The 20,378-nt window shown below is 39.3% G+C and overlaps 1 long non-coding RNA gene across 1 annotated transcript in view; it reads right to left on the reverse strand.

Moving 5' to 3' along the window:
* Nucleotides 1-20,378, reverse strand: part of LOC128635369 (uncharacterized) — a 25,463-nt gene continuing 5,085 nt past the window's right edge. The window contains exons 2-3 of the long non-coding RNA XR_008398346.1: nt 7,128-7,289; nt 1-3,719 (exon numbers count right to left, since the gene is read on the reverse strand). This is a non-coding gene — a long non-coding RNA (uncharacterized LOC128635369). The remainder of the gene's footprint in view (nt 3,720-7,127; nt 7,290-20,378) is intronic.

Below are 20,378 nucleotides of genomic sequence, written 5' to 3' on the forward strand. Positions count from 1 at the left end.
CCCAAGAAAGTAGGAGAATATAATAAGGGATGAATGTGGATACATACATATGAGGCACTAGTTAGAAGTGGTCATTGGCGTCTTAAAGGTCTGTGAGATCATTTTTGCAAACAGAGCAGTTACTGTGATTAAACAGTAAAGGTGAATAAATGACAGCTTAGAGAACACCAACATGTAGTTGGAGAGGTGTTTGTTTTAATTGAAACGAGGTACCGAATGATGATTTCAAAGTTCTAGTATACTGACCACTATAGCAGACCATTACACCAAGATTGATTGATATATACATAAAATTTCTATTAAACAGGAGAAACTATGATTGCATTGGAAGATAAAATTACTATATTAAATGTAATAACTAATAATAATAATAATAATAATAAATATTATACAGTATTTAATATTATTGTTATATTTTTTTACAGAGCCCTCCATACATTTGTCCACAGTTCCATTAGCCCCACCCACTACAAATAAAACCTCTACCTAATATACAAAAAAATACTGTAGGTGCATAAAATTAAATACACAACAATCCTAAAAAGTCCAAGCTGCTCTTATGATAATAATTGATGTAAATTTATATTTTCATGTCATGATTGTTTTTTGTAATGTTTAATTAGATTCTTGCTTTCTAACACTTATCAGAAATTCCATAAATTCCTTCAGGGCTATAGTACAGATTTCAGTTTACAGTTGAATAGCTCATGTACTCTATCTGCATGCAATTTTCCGACGGTGTTTCGGCCTAATTATATATCTAAAGCTGTAAAGAATCAAATATTTGCGCATTTGACATTTTTCATTGTTTTATCATATTTGAAACATTTACAGGTTCAACTAATCCATCTTACTTATAACATTCAGCAGCTCCCATCTTCGAGTACCACTGCTATATATACACTATTCATTCTATTTTATTTACACGTTGATTAGTAAAGAAGTAATAGCAGCTTGGTGGACAGGTCTCATTTAGACTAGCTGTGCAGTGTATAAGGCCTCAGGAAAAAGCTGCATCAGGTTGATGAAGCACCACAGCGCTATGCGTCTCTCTCCACCTCCCAGAAGCCGTGACAGATTAGCTGCACTTACATAAAGGCATGTAGATCATCTGCAATCTGGAGCTGTGGTCTGCACCAGCATGCTAGATAAGACTGAAAGATTGAGTCGGCCTCCAGATTGATTCCACCCTCCGTAGAGAAAGCTCTTTCTGTCTACTCTCTTTCTCTCTCCCTGCTTCTCGGCTTTTCTCTCTGTCACTCGCTGTGTTTGAGGCCTTCTATCATTCTATCACAGGACTTGCATGGCCTGTGGTTATGAGTTTTCATAAGCTGATGATTCTCTCTGGACACAGTCACAGTATAATTACTGATTTTCCACTCCTGTGTATTGACCACAGTGGTGGTGTCATCTTATAAAAACTAGCACCACTGCACAATCTAGGACAAAATACAAAAGAAAGAAAGTGTATGGGTTGAAATGTGTGTGATTCCAAACCGGAAACCAAATAAGAGATTTTTCCCCCCCTAAGAAAGGCACAAGATTGATACTTTTACAGATGTGTTCATTTGTCATATAAGTCTAATTTGATTATGGGGTCACACAGTGAATGAAATGTAAATTAATTAAGCTTCCAGGAAACAGATGCCATAGGGAATAACTGAATTACAGTTGAATTATTCATTAGAATATGGAGCTCTGGTGCTTGGGGCACAATTCTGCATTTGATATAAATCATTATATTTGACATATAATATTGCGAAATCTTAAAAATGTTGTGCTCAACTATTTTATATGTCATTAGGAATATTATTACAAGATGGCAAAGTATCACCTAAGATGATATACCTCATCAACTACTACATATAACAGAGAAAGTCTGAAACTCAGACTTAGCTACGTTTTAATCTGGTTTTCCAAGAGGAAATAAGTACACTCATGCCTTTGTACTATATTATTACAAACTACGTGGTAGCGTAGTCATGCTCTTTTTAACAGAGTGTCTGGATCTGTCAACTGACCAGAGTGGCTCTCACTCACTCTCCGACACATCCCTTTGCTCAGACTGATTGCTTTTCTGTTGTTTTATTCATCAATGTTTTTAGCCAGAGAGCGGATGTGAAAAATGGTGTGGTCCGGGAGGTGTTTCCACACCAAAAAGCTGTTTGTAATGAGACACTAGTCACATGTCAACTACACTCATTACACACCAGGTCTAGGATTTGTCATCCGGAGGCTCAGAAGACAAGATGGGGAGACGTGTGAGATGTCAACTTTCCATCAGTTATAGCAGTCCACTAGCTAATTTTTCTTGGACAGACACACTGTGGTCCTTGATGTGATGTGAATGATGGAGCACACACATCATATATTTAACACATGTTTGAAAATAGGTCCAATAACACTGAGAGGCTTAAAAAAGGAAAGGCAATATTTCAGACCGAGGACGTGGTATAAAATATGTAGGACTAGTCTAACTTGTATATTCTTGAGAGGATGTCATTCTTTTCAGCTGGCAGGCCAAATCATTAAAATACCACAAGATGTTGATAAATAGTATAAAATGACAAATGTGTGAAACAAAGTGAATGAAAAAAATGTCATGAGTGCACTTCAAAATGGTGTCAGACTCCGTGCTAGAATCTATGCATAATTGTAACATGATGTGACACAGCCGGGGTGACGTATTTGACAATACAACCTGACAGTAGGAGTTGGGATGTGATGCATGATGACACGTGCCAGTTTGCAGACTAAATATGGTAACGGGATTTAAGCTAATTTGAGTAGACGTGTTAAGACAACCAGCGCAACAGTTTTAAGTCCCCGAATGCTGTCTATGCATCTACCCTACTATAACATTTAAAATAAAATAAAATAAAAAAATTAAATAAAAACTTAATATAGATAATTAACCTTAATTAGTTTACTTCCTAGAAAGCACTTTTTATTTGGTGCTAACTGAAATCTGCACTGTGATATTTTGGCTCAGCCACAGGAGCTTAAGCTTTTGACTGGAGCCAATAGAATTCAGGAAGGCGAAATTGTTGCCAGATCTGCTTGTAAAAAAATAATAATAATCTTGGTGAGAAAACTGCAAAGCAACACTAGTTAGGGGAAAAAAAAAAAGAAAAAAAAAAAAAGTGCAAAGATTGACTTTCAAAGGAAAGCCAATAGTAGCAGCATCCAGGTTTTACACCCGACTGTTTTCTCCCCAGTATCAGTTGGATGGCACTGGAGGTTTGACCTTAGCCCTCAGTCATGGTGAATTTCACCTCACCAGTAAGGTCACACACAGTCATTCTTTGTCTAACGAACACAAAGCCCAGGTGAAAAGCAGAGACGATAATTGGCTCTTCAGCTGTAATGATATTAATGATGCAATTAAAACAAGAGCTTGCTTCTTCTGGGAGATGGAGAAACAGGTAGTGATGGCTGCTACCCAGGGACTTCACTAGTGTCAGTCTAGCGCTTCTGATGCTGCAATGATGCGCACAAAAGCAAAGGGCCAGAGCAAGAGTGTGCGATGGCTCGCCGCCGAGCGTCTCCTGCCGTGCACACTTGTCTTTGAGTTCTGACCTTGACGCCTAGTTCCCCAGTGACAGAGAAGAGATGGAATACATGTATTCGAGATCAAACCGTCTGCTCGGGAATTCACCTGGCTCTGAAGTCTCTCCCTCCGACGGGCTGCACCGCAGCTGTCCTCGTCAAGCACACTGCTGCAAATTAAGGATAAATGTTAATTAGCTTCGATTTCTCTCAAATCTGCAGCAGATAAATTATTTGTCATTGACAGATCGGTGGAGTATTTATTGTCCATTAGATCCTGGCATGCATGAATTGAAAGTGATTTTAACTCCTGCTGTTTGCCAAAGAAACAAGCAAATGTGGCCCTACGAGAAACATACAACAAATAGAAGTCTTTCTTCAGGTCTAACCTCCTTGTATAAAATATGGCTTTTGGATTATAATGCTTCTATTTCTTGAATTTTACCATCCATAACCTGAAAACAGGAAAAGAACTGGCTCTGGCTGATGTACCGCTACACATATGGCCTCCTTTGCATTGCTCGTTGATTAATGAAAAGATGTCAAATTTGACAATCTGTGTAATCTACATGAAAGTCCTTAGCACATTATCTTCAAACATCGTCACTGCGCCAGTGAAATGGACATCTCTGATATTGCTGATCTGCACCACTTGCATTTGCAAGGCTGCGCTTTACACACCAATTGAGTTTCCAAAGCACAAAATGCCACAATCCCAGAGCAATCGATACAGAAATATCCTTCTATGCTCACAATAAATGAAATGCTACCGCTCGAGGATGGGTGGGGTAGGGGATGGCGGTGAAGGCGGTGTAAGAGCCTCACTCCCAGATTACGACATTTGATGGATGCTCCAAAAACACGGCCGTGATCCTTATTGATCCTCCTTTTTCAATCAGGGTGAACATAATTATCGGTTTGGCTTCCGTCTCCTATGGGGTGATGAGAGTAATCCAGAAAATTCTTTAAAAAACCCAAGGTTAAATACCACAACTCAAACCAACAAACTATGGTGAACTTATTGAATAGATTATAAGACTTTACAGTCATATAAGAGCAACGAGAATAATGACCAGAATATAGATTGCTAGCATCAATGTCTGGAGATGTGGTTGTTTACAGGCCTCAATCTTTCTGTTTTTACACACACACACACACACACACACACACACACACACACACACACACACACACACACACACACACACACACACACACACACACACACACACACACACACACACACACACACACACACACACACACACACACACACACACACACACACACACACACACACACACACACACACTTTTGACCGTAACACTTGTGCTTTTTCAACATTCCATTCAAGATTTAGTTCCCCTTTGCTGTTATAATATTCTCCATTCTTCTGGGAAGGCTTTCCATTAGACTTTGGATCGTGGCTGTGGGGATTTGTCAATTTGGCAACAAGAGCATTAGTGAGGTGAAGTACTGATGTCAGGTGAGGAGGCCTGGGGCGCAGTCAGCTTTCAAATTCATCCCAAAGGTGTTCAGTGGGTTTGAGGTCAGGGCTCTGTGTAGGACAATCAAGTTCTTCCACTCCAACCTTGGAGCTTGTTTGTTCACAGGGGCATTGTCATGCTGGAACAGGTTTGGGCCTCTTCGTTCCAGTGAAGGGAAATTGTAATGCTACAGCATACATATACAATCCTATACAATTGTGCGCTTTCAACTTTGTGGCAACAGTTTAGGGAAGGTACACATATGGTCAGGTGTCACCAAACATTTGGCAACATAATGTATTTTACATGGAAATAATATAGAATTTGACACTAAATGAAATAATACCTTTAGTCTGTTCTAGTGATTCACAAAGAAATAATTACAAATTACCTGCTAGGTAAATTGACTATAGGTGTGAATGTGTGTGCATGGTGTAGATTTTCTTTACACGTGTCTAAGACTTTTGCATAATACTGCATATTTTTTGAATAAAATGCTATTATTTAAAAATGAGTTCTTATGGCGATGATTTTTGTTCTAAGGAAAGAAAGTATTTTCTAGTACTGTTTGAGAGAAAATGATGATTTGTTGTGTGCAATGTTTACTTTCTCAATACTCTTTGGGCATTGTTTTGAAAGGTGCCAATAAAATTGGTTTGTTTTAAGCATTGGTTGGAGGAGTCTCTTAATTGTAATGCAATCAAAAGTGTGAGGGATCTGCCAGTTAATAGGAGATATAATAATTGTTTGGAATAGGGATTCTCAGCGGACTCCTCTGAGCGTGTTGGCAGGCGTTTGAAGTTTGAAGTTTGCCCTGACATTGGAAAAACTCAAGGGCAGGGGGGATGGGGAGGAAACAGAGCCTCTGAAATGAGACAGGAATAGAAAAATAGTGAAAGTGAAAAGGGGGGTGAGGGGGAGATGGAGGCAAGTCAACTTCAGAAGTCATAAGTGCCATTTTACTTTGAAGTCAAAGGAAGATATGAGTGGTTTGGTGCACTGAGCGGGCTCTTTGTGCATGTGCGTGTGTGTGTGTGTGTTTGTGCAAGCTCAGGACTGGCTGGTTCGAAACTCACAGCTCTCATTAACTATTAGAGCCCACTGTTGCCTTGAGAGACTTCAGTGAGGCTCAAAAAGCCTGCGATGCTCAAGGACCCTGGGTATGACCTTGAGCATCTCTTAAAAAAAATCAACTTTTAAAAAAAAAAAAAAAAAAAAAAAAAAAGATCCACCGCTCATCACCTTGAGAATCATTCTACAAGAAACAGAAGCGAGGAGGCGAGGGACACCTCTCCCTGGCTACACACAGGTGCGCTGCCCTTCATCCCATATGAAGAAAAGACCACATATGAATTCGTTGTAGGTTTAACTACACTGAAAACGATATCAAATGGTGTAATGCCTGCAAGCCTGCCCTCCAGCGAGCGCCATGCGCATGTGAGGATGATTGCCTTGTTGTGTCCGCTAACTGCTAGAGCATGCTGAGCCTAAGCTGCAGGGATGCTGATTAAGGCAGGATTGCCCTTAAGCTTCAAGTGGATGGTTCTTAGCTCCTTTCACTTTAAATTGGTTATATGTAGCACAGACTCAGTCTGTTAGAAACGACATGCTTCTTGCGTGTAACATGAGGCGGCTGGACAATCAGTATGGGTATAATGCAAAATAATGGATGGCTTGAAAATGACAAAAAAAAAAAACAAAACCCAGAAATACACAGAAAGATACTGGAACACTTTGACTCACCAAAAAAAAAAACAACCAAAAAACCCAGCAAACCACAATCCTATAAAAACTCGTGGGGTTATTTGTGAGAGAAGGTGAAACATCAAAATAGTCACTGCCAAACCCTAGCTGAATTGCCAGTCCAGTCACTTTAAAAGAGGGTTAACATTAATAATACACAGGTTGTGCTATTATTTAGGCAAGGGGAGGTATAACCAAGGGTTACCTGATAAAATCGTTAGTAAGAGCAGTAGTCATCGAATATTTCATATATTATTATAGGCCTTGGGGGGCACGGTGAGTTAGCACTTAGTGGTTAGTACATTTGCCTCACACCTCCAGGGTTGGTAGTTCAGTTTGCATGTTCACCTCATGCTTCTGGGGTTTTCTCCAGGTACTTCCAGTCCAAAGACATGATTGACATTTCCAAATCTCCTGTGGTGTTTGAATGGGTGTGTTGGTACCCCGTCCAAGGTGTCCCATGCCTTGTGCCCCAAGTTCCCTGGGATAGGGTCCGGGCTCCCCGTGACCCTGTGTAGGATAAGCCATATGATAATGAGTCTTTATTGATCACATAAATTACAGCACAGTGAAATTCTTTTCTTTGCATACCCCAGCATGTTAGGGAGCTGGGGTCAGAACGCAGGGTCAGCCATGATACAGCGCCCATGGAGCAGAGAGGGTTAAGGGCCTCACTCAAGGGCCCAACAGTGGCAGCTTGGCAGTGCTGGGGCTTGAACCCCTGACCGATCAGTAACCCAGAGCCTTAACCACCAAGCTACCACTTCCCCATTTTATGGAAAATGGATGGATGGATTATCCAAAAAAAAAAAAATTTTAGCATTTGAGGAAATAAGGATGAATATCATAATCCTAATGTACAAACAAGCAGTGGTTTAAATATATGTACTAAGCATGTGAAGTAAATCATGTTCTCATCCTCAGACTGATATAATCTGCTCATTCTGAACATCCTTTCAACACAGTCCTGTTTGCCTTTACTCCTCTACACCTGTATACTGTAATTTATAATCCCACTATCCGGTGTCACCCAGAAAAGGATGAGTTCCCTTTTGATTCTGGTCCCTCTCATGGTTTCTTCATGTCATCTCAGGGAGCATTTCCTTGCCACTGTCACTTCTGGCTTGCTTATTAGGGATGTGAATCTAGACCTGGATCTCTGAAGCTGCTTTGTGACAATGTCTGTTGTTAAAAGCATTGCACAAATAATTTTTTTTAATTAAACACAGACTTTTTAGTTCATGAGCTGCACATGCACTATTCTTATACACAGAGAGCGAGCGAGAGAGAGAGATAGAGCGAGAAAGAGAGAGAGAGCCAGAGAGAGAGAGAGAGTAGCCTAGTTAACAGCAAAACTGTAAAGATTCCACCCAGGAACAAGGGGATAAATTACGGCAAAAACTAAAAGTCATGTGAAGCTTCCGTGTGCATCCATGTGACAGGCAGCCAGTGTGGTGGGGAAAATGTCACACGGTGAAAAGGAGGCCAACCCACCAGACAGTCAAATGAAGAAAGGCAACCGTCGTGAAGGAACCATGAGACCTTTTCATTCTATTCCCCAACTTGTATTAAAACTGAGTCAAACTGTAAACCATTAAACAATCAGATGTCAAGATGGGGAATATAGGGGGAATATATGGTGAACATTTTTTTTCCTATCAATCACAACTGGCAGAATTGTCACTGAATCTTTTTGAAGATAGTGGTGGGAAGAATCCGGGGACCTCGCAAGCGAGTAAATAAAACATGGCACTTTTTTTTTTTTTTTAAACTTCCTTCTTCTTTGCCTCTGTTGTTTAACGGAGAAGCTCCTACTGATCAAAAACACATTAGCATAAACTAATCAATCAATGCCTCAGTCGCCAACTCACTCCTTTTCATCACTCAGTGGATGGAGGTCAACGTTGTGTGTGAGCGAGCAAGGTCCCTCCATGCAGCTTGGTGCCAAAAAATCCTTGCCTGCCTTTCTCATGCTGTTCCATGTCTGCTCAAATCATCCCACATCTGTTTTTTTTTCTTCCTTTCACTCTTTTCTTGTGCATGTTCTGATAAATTCCTTCTTTTGAGCTCTATTTATTTTCAGAAAAAAGAGAAATTCATCCATTGTGAGTTTTATTTTTTCCTGTAAATGGATGTGAAGGCTGAATTGCTGGTGACCTTTTAAAATTGAAGATGAGTTGTGTGAATAGCAGGCTCATGGAAGAGGAACATGCGAGTGAGTTAAGTGTTTCTCTTTAGTCTATTCCAACCTTGAGTTGAATGCCCCTTGCTTTATTCCGAAGCACAGATTCAGACAATAGGCAGTCTTCATAATGTGCCGTGTCCACTGTCATCATTCCTGGGGCTACTGCATTAACCGCTCACTGACATGGAAAGTACAGTGCTGTTGAAAAGTATTTGGTTTTCTGCATTTTTGTGCATGTTCTTTTGTGTCACTTCGGAATGAGAAGGATTTAAATGCTTGTGGCTCGCTTGGTTTGTGTATAACACCGAGTGTGAAAATGAATTGACCCTCCAGTGTCCACTCATACCGCAGAGGAAGGGCTGCGGGAATATTGTTCTGAATGCTCCAGTCTGAAGTGGAACAGTGCTGTGCAGTATAGACTTGACTCTTGAGACACAAAATGCCATATTCCAAAAATAAGATTATAAATAACTTCTGAAATGGTCTTGAAATTGGGCCATTTCAAATGCTCTGACCTTTCACTAAGGCACAGATACAGTAGATCTATATAATCTGAATGCATATACTGTAGCAACTGTAATGGATCGTTTCGTGGAAAATTTTACAAACTGTCAATCATTAAGTAAGATTCAGAAGATTCATGGAGACATGGTTCCTGGGACATAATTTCAGGCGGGGAGTCTCACACTCATCCAGGCTACCCCATACACCCACAACAAATTTTTGAAACCACTGACAACCCTACTTTTTTCTTTCCTAAATTCAGTTTATTACACACAGTACGGTCATCCCATAAAAAAATAAATAAACAAGAAACCTAGAGGTAGTGAAACAGTTCTAATTTATATCAGCTTATATGCTGAGGCTGCCAGGCATTTAACAAACACCAGAAGTGCAAAGCTGGCAGTAACTCTCTACTTTTCACTCACAAAAGTACATTAAATGCAGAAAAGATTTAAACAAAAGACACTCTTTTTTTTTTTGTTGCCATTTTTCATGTACCTGATACTTCTTTACCAGATCCAACGATATGAACAGAACCGTCTCCACATTGATGGAAAATTATAACTGTCTAACCTCACTGTAATTTGTGAGCACAGAATCTAAATTTCTTTTAGTTAAAATTAAAGTCTCATATAAGGGCAATGGTTTTTTTTTTTTTTTTGGACTTTTTTTTTGTAGATTTACAATACCTGAGATTTAACCATATTATATTTCATGCAAATATACTAAAGCATATGTAATTTCTCTTATTACTGCACAGAGCCAGTGCCAGATTGACTCTCTCCACCTTATTGTGAAAAATAGGACAAAGGTTTTCTTTTTCATCCTCACATATGGGAAGACATCATTTTCTAAAGTGCCTAAATATCTGTTAGTACAATACTAACTACATCATGACAATATCTTTTTTTTTTTTTTTTTTTTTTAGAAAAATCCTAATATTGAACATGATTTTACCTTTTATGACTTTATGACTGATAGCTTGGAACAATGTTTGTTGTTGTTGTTTGCCCTAGCTGTATGTGTAATTTCAACATTTAAAACAACATGGAGGGCTCCCTAAATGTACTGTACATAAATTTGCCTGCTAAATTACATAGTATTATAACTATACAGTAGATAATGCTGACCTTTAGCATATTTTGAATATGATAACAGTGCTAACGTTTGCTAGAAGGGACACGGTGGTTAATACTTGATTAGCTAAGTTAGCGAACACAAAGCTGCAGTATTAACAATTCATTTTCGCTGCTTATTTTTAGAGGGTTTTCTTTTTGCATTGCCTTTCCCTCTCTGCTCCACCGGGCCGCTTCCCATTCATCCTCTCTGAATGAATGAATGAATGAATGCCTTTTATTGTCACTATACATATGTACAATGAAATTAAGAGCCACTCCTTTTTGTTCCGTGCAAACATATACATTCAATACACAAGAAGAATAAACAGATAATACACAGATAAATAAATAAGATAAATAAACAAAATAAATAAACAAGATATACAATATATGCAAGATATATGCACGATAGATAGATATTTGGGTGGATGGCGGAGGTACTATGAATTGCACAGTTTGAGACAATATATACATATGCTGTGGACTCTCTCTGTGCAGCGATGACTGTGTTCCAAACCGTTGGCCGGAGCTGAGGAGAATGGTAGCATTGCAAGTCAAAACTAACAGATTCATAACTTATTATCGATTTATCATCAAATGCTGAAGTCGGAAAGGATCGCTTTAGTACATAGGACATGAAATAATATAAAATGATTAATAAATTCTATTAAATTATGAAAGATATCAAACCAAAACAGCAGGGCAGCGGGCCAGATCAGTTGTCAGGCCACTGGGAATTTTTACAAGCACCACTGACTGCACTTGTTTAACATGATAGACAACCTATAAAGGTGGCCTATTCAAAATGAGTGCTATATTTGTATACAACAGTACTGTTTACTTCTTTATTTTCTCTGGTGTAGGTTTTCCTTTCGCCCCCTGAAAGTCTCATAGAATTTTTAATGGTTATAATAGGAGTTGTATTGGTTTTAATGGAAACTGTAATGGTCCCTGTGGGTCTCTATCGGTTATTTGTTCCCTACTATTGGTGGCATGTTATATCTAGTGGATACCATTAAGAAGCAATAAAAGGTAATGACAATAGTTTTAATGGTTAGATGATGGTTTATAATGGGGTTTGTAGTGGAAACTATTAGAATTTCTGTGATGGTTTCTATGTTTTTTTTTCAGCAGGGTTAAAAGATAGGAATGGTAAGCTACAGACTACAGGATTCAGGAGACATTTGCTTTGATCACATCTCAAAAATATCTTACATAGTGCTCTGCATATATTTTGATATTATTCGTAATAGCAATGCCACTTTGAATTGAGTAAACAGCAAGCCAAGTTGCTATGGGGTAGTGTGTTGACAGGCAACTGCCTCTCTAAATTGATGTTAGCAAAGACGAGACAACCGCGTGGGCAGAGGCTAGCTTTATTTAGCAACATTAAAATGTGTAAAGTCCATTTTTGCTCTCTTATCTTATTTCCAAGCGCCATTTTGTTATTCTCACTCCATGTGGGCTGCCTCTCTTTGCAAAAATGCAAATGAATTTAATGTCGAACGACAGGGAAAGTTAACTTTCTTTTGTTTGTGTGTGTGTGTGTGTGTGTGTGTGTGTGTGTGTGCGTGTGCGTGTGCGTGTGCGCGTGCGTGTGTGCGCATGGCAGTTCCTCCCTTTGGGAGGATGGCGAGCTGTGTAAGCCGTGCTCTAATTCTGTCATTGTCAAAAGTTTTGACATAATAAGCGATTGTTTGCGTGCCTTTGTTCAGTGGTGATTTACAAAGGGAAACAGCATGGCTCCTATTCCTTTAAGGCATGATTGGCACTCCTTATGCTAAATATCATAACTTTTACTGTCGCCGTGTGTTTTTAGCACCTCTTTCATCTGCTGTGGATCCGCAGGTGTTTACCTTAGCGAAGTGGCCCGCTTCGATAGCTGAGAGAATTCTTTCTGCGATCAAAGCCTCTGCGTAGCACTCAGTGTTGACTCTCTTGCTTCCTGCGCGATGATCAAGCACTGTGTTTTGTTAAAGGGCCGTCCCTGACTCTCCCAGCATTTGCCCATAACACTCATCATATCTGCGTATTTACTGCCAGACGCATGTGTGTGTGTGTGTATAGCAAATGAACTGCCAAGTTGAATGACACACGCTGATACAGAGCAGGATTCCATCATCTTACAACTTTATCAATACAAGCTACATTGATGGTTCATTTCTCTTGTTAGATAAAGCTATACAGTATTTACATTCATGTCTAACATGTAGGAATACATTTAAAGGAATACTACAATATTTTTCTACTGTATCTGTATTGTATCTGTATCTACTGTGTCTGTATTGTACAGTATATGCGACTACCATTAATCCTTTTTCCATACCGCTTACCCTACACAGGGTCACATGGGAGCCTGGAGCATATTACAGGGAACTCGGGGCACAAGGTAGGGGAACACCCTGGATGGGATGCCAACCCATCATAGGGTACAATAAACACACATTCACACACTACAGACAGGTTGGAAATGCCAATCAGCCTACAACACATATCTTTGGACTGGAGGAAACCGGAGTACCTGGAGGAAACCCCTGAAGCACAGGGAGAACATGCAAGCTCCTAGGGCAGATTTAAATCCCCAGCCCCAGAGGTGTGAGGCAAACATGCTGTGTTTCCACTAGTGTGTTTTTGTTTAAAAACGCATAACTTTTGCTACGGTTACGCCTGTCGTCTACACTACTCCGGCGTTTTTGTCTCTCAAAAACGGAGACTTTTGGAAACGCCGAAGACCCCGTTTTAGTTTGAAAACTCCAGGCTTCAGTGTAAACAGACCAAAATGAAGACTTTTGAAAACAAAAGGCGTGGTTTTGACCACATTCGCCCCCTGATTGGGTCTTCTGGATCATTGTGTATCATTCCGTGATTCGTCAAGCCCCTACCATATGACCATTACACCATCTTGATCGTATACACAACAACATGGAGACTGAACTGCAAGCTTTGCTGGCTGTCGTCATTCTTAGCAGCCATTGTGCAGTTAAACACTGCAGCTGCCTACATGAGCAAGAGGCAAGCTTTGATTAGAGCAACTGGCAACAAATCTCATTTCAAGCGGCGTGAGCCCTACATGGACCGCTGGTTTGGACTAGCAACCAACTTCCTGTTTACACTTGTATGCGCATGCCCAGTGTGCATGAATGGTCATGTGACATGCGTAGTCAGTTGTGCAGTATGAACGGAGATCGTTTCTGAAACACAGCGGAAACGCCAGTGTGGACGAAGATCGTTTTCATTTTAAAACGCCGTTTTAAAACAAAAACGCACTAGTGTAAACAAGGCCTAAGCCACTGCGCCCCTACCACAGAACAATAACACATTCAGAACACATTCAGCTGTTTTCTTTCTCGAGACTCACTTGCTAAAGTTGGGCTTACATTTTATGAGCAGAGAAATGATGCTATTTGACTACAGCTCACACTTCACAGCTCTTGACGCAATGCTGAAAATCACATCACATAGTTGTTCACACTGTACAATACCTCACAATGCAGGTGTTCACACCCATTTTAAATGTAAACGCCAGTGATGCCACTAGTACCCTCAGTCTAAAAATGTTGACAAGTAGACATGTTTAGTTTGGCAGTTTTACGCACTCAAATTTCTAAAGAACACTTAGGATGCTGTCGCCACTGTTCAATTAGCGCCGCTTCAATCACCTGGATGTTTTTGTGATCTTTTCCTCTCGGTTTGCCTTTGGATTCAACCTGTGCAACCTAGACCATGTGACTATAGTTACCAAGCAACTACACCACTCAGATTCTCTGCAGAACTCTTTCAGTGGTTCTTCAGTCAAAGGTACTTGTAAATTAAGCCCTAAATCTGTAAGTTTTATTATTATTATTATTATTTTAAATCAATCGCCCATATGCTGCAGATTCCATGGACAGAGATTAGATTGTAAATACTACAGCATACTTTTAAGCGTACTTTTATGCTACATCGCACAGTAGAGAACAAAAACTGTTGTGTTTACTAACATCAGCCTATTGGTGCCAGATGTTGAAATTTCTCAATTCCTCATGGTCCTGAAAAGGGATTTAACTGAATTGTGTTTGTTTGTAACTAGTATAAAAATAAATAAATAAATAAATAAATAAATAAATAAATAAATAAATAAATAAATACATTAAAATAAACAAAAAAATGTCAGCCAAGTCACTAACAGTAAGCTAACCCTGAAAAGTAATTTGACAGCTCAGCAACAATGAACAGCTAGTATTGATCACAGAATGGCTGGTTGACACTTCATAATTACATCCATTTTGGTGCCTATACAAGGTTATGAACACCTAAAACCTAACACAACTAAACATTAACACCTAACATAACTGAAATCGCAATATAAGAAAGAATCAAAAATAAGGGTTCGTAATATATTAAGCCAGTTTCCTTTCCAATGAAGACCATAATAACATAAAACGGTAATTAAGTGAAATTTTTATGAAGAAATGGATATTAGCCCCTTCTTGAACCAACCTTAAAGTGAGCAATTTACAAGCAAGGTTCATGAAGCGCTTCACAACATCGTCACCACTTTTCTGCAGAAGGTCAGATAGAAAAGTTTCCCTGCTTACTTTGTTCATACTTTCCTGTTTTCTTTTTTCTCAGCAACTAAAATCTGAAGGGATTCCCCCCCTTCTTTCTATCTGAGAACTTCTCCAGTTTCATCAACGCTCCTGACTGACAAGCATCATTACGGATAAAATTATCTTGGTAATTATCCTGCTGAAAAGAGATGTATCTCCCTTTGTGAGGAGGAGGATAAGGAGATGGAGCTACATCAGGAGACGCTTGGCTAGAATAAAGTACCCTAATGAGCGCACGGCCTCCCGCAGAGCACTGTGGCTCTCGAGCAAAGTGTGCGTTTTTCTTTTTTTGTGCATGGTAAATGGAAACGGAGCAGCCGCCTGCTTATGCCAGCCACTTAATGGGGGACCTTGCCAGCTGCAATTATCTTAATTTGTAGCCCCCGGGCCATGTCCAATATGAGGTCCTCCACTCAAGACTAAGCCTCATAAGCGTGTACATAGTAATACTGTAGAACAAATTAAAACTTCTCTACCACTAAAGTTGAAGCTAATCTACATGCTTGTGGCTCATTGCTTGATGTAGGTGTATACTTCCAACATAGGATACAAATGAAATAACCTGTATTATACAACAACATTTTTTATTATTATTATTATTATTATTATTATTATTATTATTATTATTATTACTACTACTACTACTACTACTACTGTTACCTGGCTTTGTAAATGGACTTAAAAATAAATAAAATTAAATATGGAGGCACTGTACAGTATTAGCACACTAGAATTATGCTTCTCAAAGGGGATAAAATATACACTTTTTGTGTGTGTATTTTTGTTACAGTGGTGGAAATCAAAACCAACCCTCATCAGTTATTATATTTATTATTAACTTCCAACTATCGTTATCAGCCTGTTTGACTGGTCAATTGAATAGACTCGATAACCCAAAAACAAATACAGCTATAAATAAAGCGAACTTGAATATGATAACAATTTTAATAAAAATGTGTTCTGTGAATAGAAAGTTCAAAATTAAAGGATCTACAATACGCCTCCAATAAACTGCCAAAATATCATTGTACACATTCAAATTCTGAGGATATTATTTGAATAGATGGAATATGTTCATAAGACCTTTGGCTGTAAAATGTATTTTAGAGTTAACAGGGTCATTTAGTTCAAAAGTTTTTAGTACATCTGCTGTAATTAATATCTACAATTCAGCAGAACATGATGGACCATTTTAAATCTGACCTTTAATAAGATCTTAACAGTAATGAACCATATTTAAGTACAAACAGAGAATAAACTTCCAAAAAACCTTTAGCACCAAGAGAAGCTTTAAAGAGATGCCATCGTTTCTTTACAGGAGTGAACATCTTTACAGCATTCATCTGTTCCATGTTTAATGATTTTATGATTTATTTTTTTATAACCCTCTGATCTGTACCATTCATCTATACAATCGTGTTCATCTTTTCTAACTGCTGGTCAGGGTTGAAGTGGCCAATCCATAACCAATCTACCTACGACACGGGGAGAATGTGTAAAACGCCACACAGACAATAACCTGAGCTCAGGTTCAAACCGGAGACGCTGGAACTTTAAGGTGGCGACGCTGACCACTGTGCTAATCAAACATTCATTTCAATTTAAACCAACACGCATTAGGAAACTTCCCAATCTGAAAAGGTTAAACATCTGGTTTAAAAATTGTCTAAAACTTAAACACACCAACTCTATTGTGTTCATTAGAAACTCATATTTTGTTCTCCTCAATCCTCAAATTTCTGCTTGATGATTAAAAGAAATAGATCAATATAGAAAATCAACTGTCCCTTGACTTTACTGATTTATTCAACCACAAATGATACGACACTTTTGAGTCTAAAACCAAGATATTTGTTCTCCAATATATGCCTCAGAGATTTGTTTGTTCCATTAAAAACCCACCTTTATATTCCACGTACAGTTAACTGTATCCAAGATTACCTTGACAAGTGGCACATATTTTACTTAAATGAATCCTATGTTCACACAGTTCTTTATATTCCCTCACCAATTTAAATCATACTGCCTCTCAGGGAAAACACAAGGACACGCAGTTATATTCACATAAAAGGAGGAAAGTGAAGCCGGATGCCATGCTGATGGTTCATTGTTTGAGAATGTTCTGTTTGTTCCTTCTTATCTTTCAACCTGTCCTCTGTGCTCAAGAGGTGAACTCTGCATACACATAACCACTGGAGATAGGAATAGTTAGTCTCTGATACAGTTTCCTGACATCTTATACTACATTGGGTGGTAATGTCTTTCAGTTTCATTTATCTGACCTCTAGATCCGTGTAGAACTTTCTTTCTTTCTTTACTATAACCTCATACTGATTTTAATTACCTTGAAACGCCATTGAATCATGAAAAGCTTGATAATTATTTTCAAATCCAATTAAAATAACAAATCTCCTGTAGTGCACATCACCTTCAGTACATTTTTTAGGGAATAAAACATGCCATATAGTACTTTTTCGTTCTGGTTCTTTCGTTTAACTCACTGAGTGAATCCTTAAAGGTTTTGTGCACAACCCTGCAACAAATACAACAACAAACCCCTACAACATAACCCTTAACCATCTAGGTGCTACAGTATATCCTATACTACAGTAATACACATGTCCACACTTTTTACACCACAGTTCACCCAATGAAGCTGTGTCCAGGTTCTTCCTCACACAAAAAGAGACGTGTCTGAAGGAGAATTTGAATGTGTATGTGTGTGTATGGGTGTGATGCCCATCCAAGATATATAGGCTCCGGACCCACCATAACCCTGAACATCTCCCATACCGCTTATCCGACACAGGGTGACGGGGAGCCTGGAACCTATCCCAGGGGACTCCGGGCACAAGGCGGGGGACACCATTGACAGGGTGCCAACTCATCAAAGGGCACAATCACACTTACACACACACACTTGCACGCACACACACGCACGCACACACACGCACGCACACGCACGCACACACAAACACGCACGCACACGCACGCACGCACACGCACGCACGCACGCGCACGCACGCACGCACGCACGCACGCACACGCACGCACACGCACGCACACGCACGCACACGCACGCACACGCACGCACACGCACACTCGCGCTCGCTCGCTCTCGATCTCGCTCTCTCTCGCTCACACTCACATCCATTCACACTGAGGGAAATCCCAATCAGCCTACAATGCATATCTTTCGACTGGGGGAAGGAAACCGGCGTACCCAGAGGAAACCCCTGAAGCACGAGGAGAACATGCAACAGGACGGAGGAAAAAATCAAACCCCCAAACCTGGAGATGCAAGGCAATCATGCTAACTAATATGCCACCATGCCCCAATAATGTGAAAGTATTAATGCATAATTTATCAGTATGAAAAATGGTTGTGTGATGAATTTTACAGTTAAATCCCACAAAGTGCTATTAATAAATATTTACCTTGGAATTTTTGGAATCTGCTTTGTAATTGTTGAAAGGTATGGTTTCTATTCATTAAAGAACTTCAATATCTTCTTATAAAATTAATTAGATGTAAAGAGCTTGCTCGTGCGTGCGTGTGTGTGTGTGTGTGCATATTTGACCATGGACAACAACTGAAAAGATGGAATGTGTTTAGCTATATTGTCCTTGAGTTTAAACTGTAAAAAATATTCACTGGCTCAACTCTATGACATTGTAGCTAAACTCAACTCCTTTATAATGAGACTTGCATGTGTTGTATGTAACTGCAACCATGAGCTGTATTACACTGAATCATATTTCTTTGGTGTACTGTTCTGGTATTTCCATATTTTGACCTTTGCTTGCCTGTTTGGATTTTTAAGAATGCATTTGTCTTTTATAACTGTGACAGTCAGTGTTCTGTTCCTTGTCATGGACTCTGATATTGTTTTTCAGTCAACATATACATGTTAAAAAAAAAGGATTGCACATAAAACCAAAAGGCTGTCACATTTTGCTGTTGTCCTGTGTTGGTGGTAGAGATACAAATAGGATTAACACTATTCCTTTTTTTTTTTTTTTTTTTTGAAAGCATGTTAGAAAGGTTCACACGGCATTTCCTTGAGACTAGAAGTGTACATCAGTCCTGGAAACCCGCAGGAACCCACCAGGTTACGATGGTTTAAATTAGGCTACTAGTTTGTTTATATTTTGGGAAATATGACCGCAATTAAATTTGTTAGAAAATATTGCTGGTATGTTCAAACAAAAATATTGAAAATAAAAACTAATAAAAATTGCACACATTTCTAGTTGAGACCAGTTATGAAGGCTGAGGAACTGTCATAGTTCACAGAATTCATCATGCTGACAGTGCTGGCGTTTCTACCCCATCATTTTTTCCAGGGTGTAGTTATAGGGCCCATATTTATTAAAAATATATCAAGCAACATTTTTAGTTTAGGCCAAGGCCACTTCAGATTAAATCCAGATACAGATATTTGGAGCACTAAATTCCAATCTATTGTGTTTTGTTTTTAATTTATTTGATAACTGGTGAATATCACTGCGTAAGCTACACCTTTAAAAATAACAAATGCTGTGATAAACTCTGAGAATCTTTAAGTACTGACTGTTACTGTTTAATATTTCTTTCTTAAGAAAATGTACAGCAGGCCCCTGAGCTCATTGTGTAATACCACGCATGCTCAGCATTCACACATTGATTGGTTGGGCATGGGGCATGTGACAGTGCAGGAAGAAATGTGGGCACCACCTTGGGTCGATAAATAAAAAAGTATGTGCTAGGAGCCAAGGAGGCTTTCAGTAATGAAATCAATAGCTGCGCTTGGCTCCAGGCATTAGGATCATCGGGCCGGCTGTTATTTAGTCATCGTTGTCCTAACAGCCCTAGCACAAGCTGGCTAGCAGTTCAAAATCAATAGAGTGACTCCACAGCCAGCATCCCAATTACTGGTGAATGTGGTGAGAAATCAATGCAAGTGGTTGCCATTAACAGATCCTGGTGGGAAATCATGCCACATTATTTGTGTTAGGGGTCTCTCGCTCCCTCACATGCAGCGTTGCTTTGCTCAAAGTGGAAGGTCATCAAGTGTTATGACAGTACATGGCGATCAGGAAGTCAGACTCTGATCATGTTTGCTACTGTCAAATCCTTATCAGATTTTTAATTGTAATAACTTGTCGTTAGAGTGAACACACTGCCAGTCTGAGATCTAGATCAATCAAGGGCTCGTTGGAT

This window comes from Ictalurus punctatus, chromosome 19, assembly GCF_001660625.3.
Source record: "Ictalurus punctatus breed USDA103 chromosome 19, Coco_2.0, whole genome shotgun sequence".
Taxonomy (NCBI): Eukaryota; Metazoa; Chordata; class Actinopteri; order Siluriformes; family Ictaluridae; genus Ictalurus; species Ictalurus punctatus.